Source organism: Trachurus japonicus, chromosome 7 (assembly GCF_045865225.1).
Source record: "Trachurus japonicus isolate A0001 chromosome 7, Traja_1.0".
NCBI lineage: Eukaryota > Metazoa > Chordata > Actinopteri > Carangiformes > Carangidae > Trachurus > Trachurus japonicus.
Window position 1 is genome coordinate 2,670,712 of NC_140913.1, and position 12,010 is coordinate 2,682,721.

The following is a 12,010-nucleotide window of genomic DNA, read 5'->3' on the forward strand; positions in this document are numbered from 1 at the left end:
AACGAGGAGTTTCTATTTGGTTATAAAAAAGTCTCACGTTAATGTGGATGAATCTACGTTACCCACACCTGTTAATGGGCCCATTTTAGATAAATATATCGTTTTGTCTCTATCGTTATTTTGTTATTATTAGTGGTGGCGGAAATGCTGCCGACCAGCGTTTCTTTACTTTAGGTTTCGTGGCGAGTCATGAGAATAACGCCGCCGAATCGCCGTTTATGGTCGGAACTACGACGGTATGTGATGAGAGTCTGTCTTGCGCCGGTCAAAGAATTTCACAGTGCGCGTGGAGGCTCATAAATGTAGAGTGAAAACGCTTCGCTTTTCCAAAACTCCTCGTTGTCCCTTTAATTTGGGGTTAAACAACTGAGTCATGTAAATGCTGTTTTGTTCACTGCAGTCAGATTCAGATTCAGATTAGTGATTTATTGTCCCCGAGGGGAAATTCATTTTCACAGTTCTGCTCCAGAAGAAGACACCAACACACATACAGCACCAGAAAAAATATACATACATATACAAATAAACAAAAACCACCTACCGTACCGCCTGCTGTTCAGAGCTGTAATGGCAGAGGGGACGAAGCTTTTGCAGAAGCGGGTTGTTCTGTAGGACAGTTGTCTGAACCTTTGACCAGATGGGAGGGCAGTCTTCTAATTCCAAAGCCTCTGTGAAAATCTCAAATATTTTGAGATAAACCTGGAATTAACTGGAAGTATTGAGTATTCAAAACCTTTAAAGAGAGGAAGTTGTGTCTTAAAACAAAGAAATGTTGAAGATGTTGAACTGATTCCAAATTGAAACTCCTCTCCATGAGCTCAGATTGCTTTGTGCTGTATTTCTGAGTTCAGGTGACTCTCGGTGGATCTGATCTCATCAGCGGCTCGTTCAGGTAACTCAACCTGCAGCGAGCGCTCGCCTGGTATAAATAAAGTTTAGCCTCAAGTTTCCAGCAGGACAAAAGGTTTCTAAGGGGCAGTGATGGAGCTCTAAACCGCTTTGCACAACCAGGATCAGCATTATCCAAGATCAGTTTACTAAGAGAGAAAGAAGAAGCTTTATCGCTCAGACGGTCTCAGGAGTGGAGAGGAGTTCAGGTCTGGTGTAGGCTCCGCCCTCGGCGCTGTAGCTCTCTGATGGAGGAATCACTCCAAGACAGACACCTCAGAGCCAAAGACCAAAGTTGTGACTGTCATAGACTCTCCTCCTGACCTGAACATCAATGGGAGCGCCCCACTGTGGACCCACAACAGGTCATGATGGAGAACATGGGTCATCAGGTTCTGTTTTCACAGTTTGAGTTAGCTACACCGACAGACAAACCAGCTACATTCACTGATCAAAGTTGCATTAAATAAATTGATTATTTTTACTGTTTATGTTTAAGGGATCAACATTTTGGCAAATTGGCCCATTGCCATAATCCCTACAGTCTAAGGTGTAGGTTTGTTACCTTTAATTGTCAGCGCAAGCTGTTTTTAGAACGGTGGAACAGTTGTTTTTGAGGCAAATGCAGAGACTGCTTGCCGAAAAAATGCCCCGACGGGAGGAATGTTGAAGATGTTGAACTGATTCATAAACAACGCCATCTCGTAATGTTCCGTTATTATCTCATAGTGTGGTGAATGTGCAGGTCACAACTTGTCCACCAGGGCGTTTTGGAGTTGTTGGATTGTGTAATTGATGAGTTTGGAAACCAAGAAATCCCATTAGCCTCCGTAGCGTAGCTCTGAGCAGCTCACGGCTCTGCTCCGCCGTTCTAAAAATTGCTTGCACCGACAATAAAAGGTAAAGAACCTACTGCTATGACTATAGGGATTATGGCAATGGGGCAATTTTCCAAAATGTTGAACTATCCCTTTAACATTCACAGTAAAATAATCAATAAATTAGCCAATTATTTTATTTCTGTATCGTGATTTTAGAGAAACTGCAAATAATTCCCATCGATTTTGATGGGTTCTCTTTCTATTCACTATTCTTGAGATTGTCTATCCATCGAATGAACTCCCGGTGAGCCACAAACACAGAGAAAAATCAGGATTGTTTTTTCTGTGGAGCTCAAAGGGAAGATGAAGAGACGTAGTAAAAAAAGAAGAGAAACAGTTGTGTTATGAAAAATTAACAGAGGTGAACACTGCTGAATCTTTTATACTGTGTGTGTGTGTAGGTGACACACTGGGTTACAGTCTGAACTGTCTGTAGGGAGGACAATGAAGAGGACAGAGACCACTTTTGATTTCTGGCTGTGCAGGTGAAAACATGTCATTAACATGAGGCTCTGTCTACTTCATGGTTCATTAGTTCGGTTTCAGTCAATGCAGGTGAAAACATTCATTGGTTCTGTCTACTTCCTGTTTCTTATTTTTAAGTTTTCTACACGAAAATTTATAAAGGCCATGTCTACCTCCTGGTTCATTTGTTCTGCAGGTGAGAACAATTTAAAGGCTCCGTCTACTTCCTGGTTCTTCTATTTTGTCTCAGCCTCTGTGGGTGAAAAACTTGACAGACTTTGCCCAGTTTTCCATCCCACAATCCTCTCTGTTATTGTCAGGTTTTGTTCAAACTCTTGTCAGAAAAGTTTTTGTGATGGAGGTCGAGTCTGGGGCTCTCAGCGGGGGGACGCTGCCTCGCTCAGCACTAATTAGCTGTCCGGTACTTCCTGTCCCACAGAGGAAGACAGATTAGAGAGGTGACCGCGCGCCGCTGACGGGGTCCGCCTTAACCAGATAGCATCTGATTGGCTGGGCCGAGGGTTAATTGAAGGAAAAGAAGTGATGAGTTTTTACAAATGTGATTTTAATTAGAAGGAGGGCTCAGAGGGGGGAGGTCTGCGTCTGTCTCTGTCTGTCTGTCTGTGTCTGTGTCTCTAACTTTATTGTTCCTATGTTTCTGTCAGCCACATGTTCACCTTCTTTTTGTTCCAACTTTTAAACTGCTTTCGTGTTTTGGTCTGTGGGACGTTTGAGGTCCAGAGGAGCTCTGACAGTCCACGAGACCAGCTCACAGGACCCACCTGATCCAACCAGTGATGACACCTGAAGTCATAGGGCGTCGTTTAGCCCACGTGGTAAAGCAGAGGCCTCGCTGCACCAGCTCCAGGTTCCATTTCACCCATTGGCCCTTTGCCCAGCCCTCCCCCATTTCCTGTGTCTCCTTTGCTGTCCTGTCAAAATAAAAGGCATTAAAGGGATAGTTCACCCCAAATTGAAATTATCTCATCATCTACTCACCCTCATGTCGACTAAGGGCTGGGAGAAGTTTTCAGAGTCCTCCGTGGCTTCTCTGAGTTCCAGGGGGTCTCGGCGTAGCAGTGCATGTCCATATAACCGAAAAAATTTAAATAAGTCTATATTTCAAGCTTGTTTGTAGCGGAAGCTTCTCTTCCTGGTTCGTCAAATTTGGACAAACCAGGGTCTGTCCTCTTCCCAGTTCGTTCAAATTTGACGAACCAGAAAGAGGAGCTTCGAGAAGCTTCCACTACAAAACAAGCTTGAAATATAGACTTTTTTTTTCTTTCTGGACAATTTCACATTTCGGGGCTTCAATACAAGACGGACATTACATACGAGCAGCATGGAGGTATTTGGATGTTTTTTGGTGTGTCTTTTTGTTACGAAGACAGTTGGTATCCATTTGCAACCGTTATATGGACATGCACTGCTACGCCGAGACCCCCTGTAACTCAGAGAAGCCACGGAGGACTCTGAAACTTCTCCCAGCCCTTAGTCAACATGAGGGTGAGTAGATAATGAGTAAAATTTCAATTTTGGGTGAACTATCCCTTTACTGTAATACAAAAACAGATGACACCTGAAGTCATATTGCTGTACTGAAGACAAAGAGGGAGCAAAGGAGCAAATAAAATGTGAGAGGAGGAGGAGGAGAAAGGAAAGAAGAAAGAGAGGGGAGGAGAGAAATGAAATAAGGGGTCAAAAAGAGGGAACAGAAAGAGGAGATGAGAGAAAAGGGTGAGATGAGAAGAGGAAGGAGGTGAAAGGACAAAGGGGAGGGAAAGAGAAGGATGCCCAAAACGACCGGATCGCTTACTTCTGCTTTAAGAAGGACATTGATGTGAACTGTACCCACTGTGTCTCTGTCAATGAAACCTTGGTTCATTTATTTTGATCTTGCCCACACACCAGACAACTCTGGAGCAGACTGGCACGCTTTATCAGTGATCATACTATATCCCCAATTTAATTTATGCTGGAAAAATGTTTTGTTTGGCTACACTGAATATGATAAAAAACTAAATTCTCAGTTTTATATGATTAATTTGTTAATTATTTTATCCAAATTTTATATAGGCCTACATGAGTCTAAATTTTCTGGTAAGAAGCCAAACTTCTTGGAACTGTCTGCATTATGTTGGTCAATATATCTCCTCCCTCTGTGATTGTGAGAATAAAAAAGCTGTTAAAACGTATACGATCTTTGTAAGCTTTACAAAATATTTATTTAAGTTTATGTTTTTTCTGTCTTGCTGTTATCCCCTGGCGTATTTATGATGGTTTGGTTGTGTATTAATATTGTACACTTATTTCATCTAACTGTATAAGGTCCTGTGTATACTTTTGTGGTCAATAAAGTTGTTTTAAAAAAAAAAGCAAAGAATAAATAAATAAAAAAAGCAAAGATGATGTCCCAACAGTAATACTACTGTGTTTCTCACATGAGCTCCTGTTTTATGTTTGTGACACTACCCAAAAACTCATAGGAAATAGACATAGGCCTAGAAACTCATAGAGAAGTCAGTTCCTGCTTGGGCCCAGAAGGTGCAGAAGGTTCAGGGCCACATGACCAAGAGCCATAGTAGCTACAGGAGCTGGAGCTGATGACTGACAGCAAAGCTCCGTCTGGACAGGACGCTTTAATACACGAAACAAACTGGAATATTAAAACACTTGGAGCCGCTGTGACCGGCCGCACAGCCTCGTGGACTGAAGAAGAACCCACAATGGAGGAAGAGGCGGGATAACTTCAGACTTCAAAGGTAAGGATCCGCCATGTTTGTCTGTTGGGCGAAATCCTACTTTAGTCTCATGGGTTGTGTCAAATCAAGTTTATAAGTCAGACTGAGCTCGTGGTGTGTAGACTAGTTTGTCCTAATCGACCAACGAGCTCAGACCCGTGACATGGATCCGTCTAAATGTCGGCTCGGTGCACGTGAGACGCTTCGGCCGGTGCCTGTGTGTTGTAAGCTGTTAGGAAGGTGTTGCTGCGGAGCCTCTGCGTTAATAACACCGAGCCGGACAGGTGTCAGGTCCGTGTTAACTGTGTTTACTGGGGTGTCATGTTTACATGGCTGCTGCTCGGAGCTGGGTCCGACTAATACCTGGAACCACTGCAGAACCATTTGACCTGGGAATGCTAGAACGTCTCTGTTTTTTGTTGTTTTTAAAAAAAATAACTATTAGGCTGATACACAGATTATTAGCCTACAAAATAACTAAAAAAATCTTATTAACTTGCTTTTTAATATGAATCACGTGACAGCAGGTGAGCTGGAGCACCTGTTTCCGGCCAGCTGAAATGCATCTGAATATCTTGCTCAGGTAGGCTATAGGCCTACTTCTGTAGGTTCATCATTACAGCTTCATCTAGCATGGCTGTAAACCATTGTAGGGGAGAGCCGGGTCGATTGATACACTTTTCATTTAAATGTCTTTTTCAAAGATGACGTTATGTACACAAACATTTTTATCATGTGATCAACAACTCACATGTGTATTCTCTTAGTTACAAGTGTAATTTAACACATATGTTGGATGATCGCGCTGTTTTATAACTTTGAACATAAGTTGACATTTGTCTCAAACGCCCCACCTATGCGGGTCGTTGGGACGGTTGAAACAACATGCTTTAAACAGAAACTACTGACATTACTCTCGTTTTTATGCAGCATATCGGACAACATACTAGTGTACTCGTTATTGCCAAAATGTCACATAATTTCTCACAATATAAATAGGTCAAATAAATATTTTTGTCCCGTGCGCAATTGTCAAGATCCGCATTTCGATTAAACTCGCCTTTCTTCTTTTGTAGGAGTTGTTGGATGACTGCATTTTCATTTTATTTACTTATTTCCCTGTCCTAAGTCATGTTTATGGAGACACAGTTGAACATATTGTCATTTTACCCTCGGCATTTTCCCCTCACTTTGCTGAATATCTGTTGATTCATGTCATAAACACGTTTTGTTCATTAAAAATATCTGGTGTTTATTAAAAATATGTTGTTCATTCAAATCGGTTGTTGTTCATTGCAGAACAATAGGGTATTAATACGGTGATTTATATACAGATATTGATCGCGCAATGACCACAATCACTACGCACGGTGGCGTGAGGGACATTTGAAACAGCTGTATCAATCGTCCCTGCAGCGACTACTGACGCTTCAACCTGCTTTGCCTCTAAACTTCAAAACTATGACATTGCATAGTTTAGGACCTGTTTATGTACAAATTCATCTGTTGTTAGGTCATATTATTATTGCATGAAACACACAATACAACTTTTGATCACAAAAAAACTACCGCACGTAACATTTTACTTTCCGTAGTAAAAAACAGGTTCGCGCCATAGACTGTAAAAAGAATGGAAACTATCGGTTGAGACCAAAAAAATGAAATGTACCAGGCTGTAAATATGTTTTTTTAAGCTGTAAAATCGGCTATTTTAACATGGGGCTCAATTGGAGTTGCTCCCTTCTGGAGCCAGCCCCCAGCGACAGCCGAGGGGATTGCAGTTTTTTGAACGCGGAAGTGAGCTTCACTTCTCAGACCGACAACTGCCCCCTTGGTTCGCGCTAATAACTTTTGAATGGCGTGACGTAATTTCACAAGCTTTCCCAGGATTGGTCGGTGTTGAGTGCTGAACATAGTGACAAAATCTGACGGCTCAAGCTTGTGTGGTTTTCGAGGAAATCGCTGTGTATCAATCGTCCCGTGTATCAATCGACCCGGCGCTCCCCTAAATACATTTAGTGAAGTTAATCCGTTGAGTTATATAACGTTTTCGTGATAAATCACTGTTTATAGTTTTGCTGGGGTCATTAATCACACTGAGGATGAATAAATAAAACAGGGGCGGATGTAAAACTGTAGAAGAACAGGGTTTATCTGAGTGTAAGTCAGCTGAGATCATTTATTATTCATCATCTGTCAGATTTGAACATGATGCTGAGCCTGACAGTTGAGTTCATGACCCTGGGTCTGAGTGTATGAACTGTAGCTATAGGTCTAGAATATTTACCAGCGTACAACTCAGTTTTTCTTCAGAGCTGGTTGCACTCTCACACTCTGGGTTATTCAAGGTTACACATTTACTTATTTAAGGCTAAAGCATGACCATAAATAATCTACAGTTCTTCTAAAGAAGGTTTTCAAATGAGAAATGAACTATCTTTAAGATCTATTTGCCTCGGAATTTATTTGATTTCTCTCAGTTTTTTATGTCAACCAGCAGCAGCAGTGCCAGAGGAGAAACTTCATTCGCTTTCTGTATCATCAGGTTTACTTTTAGATATTTCAAGTGAGAATTTAAACATTTCAGGTTTCATCTGCTCTGAATTAGTTATAATAGCCTGTTCAAGCTCTTTTTCACCATCACAGGTACAGTCTGTGTTGTGTCGAAGGTGATGCTGAAGTAACATCTGGCAGTTGACAAGTTGACTTGTCTCACTGACACTGACTTTTTTAAAGAGCCTACAAGCATTAAAGGATGTGGATGTAGGCTACAAGCCTGTCCTCAACAAAAATATTCAATGCAGGCTATATGAAATTTATAAGTGAAAGTAAGTTGTAAAACTAACTGTAGGCTAGATAAATAAAGCCAATGGTCTAATGGGGATCAAAAAATATATTATAAATGAAGTCATGACTGATGAAGATGAATGAATATATTTAGAGAATAAGTGAACATAATGACTTTCTCAGACAAGACATTAACATATAGGCTAAATGCAGTTTAAAAAAAAAATTAAAGTCACTCAACCCACTGACCTGGGGGATAGAAGCTTGGTTTGACTTGTTTTTGAGGTAATGTACTTTGTATAGGTGTATCGTTACCATGGTAGCACTAAATATTTAGGGTGAATATGGGTAAAGTGGGACAGTTAAGCTTAATCATGTTTATCTTTACATGTGTATACTTCTATTACTAAAAATCATCATTGAGCTAATCATAGGTATGTATGAGATTAAAAAAAGAGTGGTTCTGTGTCCATGACATCACTTCCAGGGGCGTGGCTCACCATATTCAACTACCTCCACAGTGAAACAGGGTGGTAGCTAAAATGACATAGCGTTCTTAGCTGAAAGATGTTAGTGTTCTAGAAATAAGCAAACTGGTGGATAGTTTGTAATTGTGATATATTTTGTTAGGGGGTGTAATGGTGATTCATAATTTTTAAAAATCACATCCATGTGAGTCTTACATTTTTTTTAAAGTGGCATTTTGCTACTGTCCCAGTCTACCTGTGCTATTGGTAAAGTGGGACAGAGTGTTATTGGCAAACTGGGACAATCATTTAAGTCATTCTAAAGGTAGAAATAAGTTCCACTTTTATTCATCCCCCATAAATTTAGCTATGGCTAGCTAGATATATAAACAAATTTACTTAAATTGCATAAATCAAGGTAGCTACAATGAAAATTATGCTTGTGATGCTTAGCTAGCCTATAAAAAATAAAGATTTTAAAATAAAATTGTATTTTTAATAAAAACGTTAATATTTCTATTCATTAGAAATTAATTGTTGTTGTTTATATTATTGTGTTTAAATAGAAATGGAGGTGTCCCAGTTTGCCAATATATGGTGTCCCACTTTACCAATAGTGCCTCAAAATTTTGGTTTTGGGTCAATTTTTTTTGGGTGAAGGGTCATTCATCCAGTGTTTAATGTTTCTTTGTTTTTTCTTCTACAGGAGAGATCTTAAGCTATTTAGAATGGTATCATATGATGGGCTAAGACATTTGGTTCATAATCAAAAAGGATGTTGAAGGTAGATTTTCAGAAAGTGTCCCAGTTTACCCATATTCACCCTAGTTGTATTATTATTTTTTTTAATCAGTACTATTAGCCTATTATATAAAAATACAAAAAGGACACACATATACAATATACATACCTGCAAACTAGTCGCCTTTCGGCTATAATCGCCGTTTTTCTGGTCAACTGGGTCGTTTACGTGAATCGTGCAGAACCGGGGAGTTTTTCAAAGGGGGGGGGGGAGTGATAGAGTCTTGATAAACATATCGGACAGCTTTTATTTTGAAACGACACGCGGGAAGTTATCTGATGTATCGGTGGAACGCAGAAAACTATGATGACAGGCGCCTTGGATAAGCGTGTGTGTGTGCATCGGGGCCATTCAGCTGTAGCGTCTTTTGCTCACATACTTTCAATGTAGGCGCGAGTTATGCACGCGGCGCGCCGCACATTCGCCGTGCTTGTTTTTTCATGCACGTTCGCGGCACACAGCTGCTTCTACCGCTGGTGTTCTGTCAGACCGGTTCTGCTCCGTTTGAAAGGCGAAGGAAGAACGTATGTGGAAAGACGTGATACACACTCATTTTATGTGCTGTGATTTTCAACCCCCAGGCTACATACAATGCTGTGAAAAAGTATTTTCCCCTTCCTGATTTCTTACTCAAACTTGTTATTTGTCATCAAACAACTTTTAATAGCCTAGACAAAGATGACCGAAGTACGGTAAATATAAAATGCACTTTTTAAATTATGATTTCATTTATTAAGGGGAAAAAAGCTATGCAAACCTACCTGATCCTATGTGAAAAAGTAATTGCCCCCTCTTGTTAAATCATGAACTAACTTTGATAAACCTTTTTATTTTTTTTGGAAAGCTGGTTCAATTTCACTCTTCACATCCAGGCTCCAGTGATCCATGTTTAGTTAGTTTAGTTATCCACTAATGGAGAAAGCTTGGAACAGTGGTGAAAACCTTCCCAAGATGGCTGCCCCATCAAAATATTATACAAATAAATAAAAACATTGTGTGACAAATCTGCAAAAAAGTAAGAAATCAGGAAGGGGGCAAATACTTTTTCACAGCACTGTATTTAATGGAGGGGGGACAATACCTGATATTCTCAGCTGTAAACAGTAGGCTAAATATAATCATAGAAAGCTGAAAGCCACAGGTCATGTGGTCATCCAAACTGATGCAGAATTTTTAGTCAAATAATGTGAACATTTTCTGCAGCTGACCCCACCTGATTGAGGTGTACTTATTCTCTCAAAGCTGTCTTTTTAATGAGAGATTTGCTCTCTGTTTAACTGGGAACGCTCCAAAAAGCATAACTTGCATATTAAAATCACAAACATTTTCTCCCGGGTGGGGGGGGGGGGGGTTGGTTTGGTTTTTCGGACCTTGTCACCTTTTTTACTCTCTGGAGTTTGCAGGTCTGAATATAGATTTTGCAATGATCATGTGGACTGACAAAAATGTAACTGTACATTACAATTACTATTTAAAGCTCAGACTAGGTTTTTAATGTAACATGTTAGTGAGAAGAGGTTGTGTTGTCTGAGAGGTGACGATGACTGAAATGTCTTTATTTATTTGGATAAACCCCTTGATGAGTCATCTCGTTTTTAAAGGGGTCCAACATATGACAAACATGACTCATTGTACAAACATGTTCTCAACAATACAAAAAACAACAATAACACAGAACAGTCAACAACAATACAACAAGCGGCGGCGGCGAGACGATGGCCGCGATGGCTGCGATGAGGGGGGGTGACGGTGGCAACATCACAGCAGAACAATCCTGCCTAGGAGCTATCCATGGTTAGGCTACTTACCCAAAGTCTCTTGAAATATCAAACACAGAAAAGGACTATGGAAGCTTGAATGGCCAAAATACAGAAGTTATCATGACGTGAACTAGAGTGCTCTAACGTGAACCATATGTTGCGGTGTAATAAAAAATGAAATAAAAAAAGACGGTTCGGTAGAAACCCGGCTTAACGGGCGGGGGCGGGGCCCCCACGGCATGCGGGGGTTGCGGGGGGGGGGGGGGACCGGGGCAGAGCGATAGATATAACAGAGTGGCGACACTCCCATAGGACTCCGTTGTAAAAAATGGCGGGCCGACTTCCGGGTTATGGAGCCCTCAATAGTTCCAAACATTCCTCCCGCGGCGCTGGACCACGTCTGTTTCTATGGCTGCACAGCAAGAAACTACTGAGCTACGTTGACGAAATACCGACCAATTTTAAGTTATAAAGTGGTAATAATCTTTCCCAAGTACAGTAACCATGTTGACTTAACAAAATAAAAGTTATTAGACTGATCGGTTCATTGAAAAACATTTATTTATTTACGTAACTGTGGTGATTTCAGTCCGTAGCCCAGAAGCAGCCCTGCTCACTTTTCATTCAAACAAACTAATGCCACTGCCACAGTTGTTAAATTTCATCAATGAGACCAACATTAATCTCTTCAAAATAATTTAACAAGCCAGCGGTAAACCTCTAAAAGCATGCGGATACGTTACTTGGCTCGTTTTCTCCGACGGGAGGACGGACGGTCGGCCCCGGCAGATCAGCTCAGTAGAGCGGCTGCTGCTGCTGTGACAGCCGCCTCCCCTGGTCCCCGGTCGGGGCTCACACAGACTCTGCACTTCTCCCAGAAAAAACATCGGTGCAAGTTCCTAACAAACGTTATGAACTGACCACAGACTCCGGATTAAACGGTGACTTTCTTGCATGAAAAAAATATTAAAACTCTGACGTGTTGACAGCGCTAAACCAGGTTTTGGCAGCTTTACTGCTGTGGCTCGGTTGCCGCAAAATGGCGATATCGATGCTAATTTCTGTTAGCCCGTCTATGAGGTTTTGCATTATACGTTAGCATTAAGCTAGCGGGCTTTATATTTAGTTGTGATACTGGCTGTGTGTGTGTTTTGAACGTTGTTTCAAACTGTGTGGGTTTGATTGAACATCTTTTATGCTTAAATATATATATTCCCGC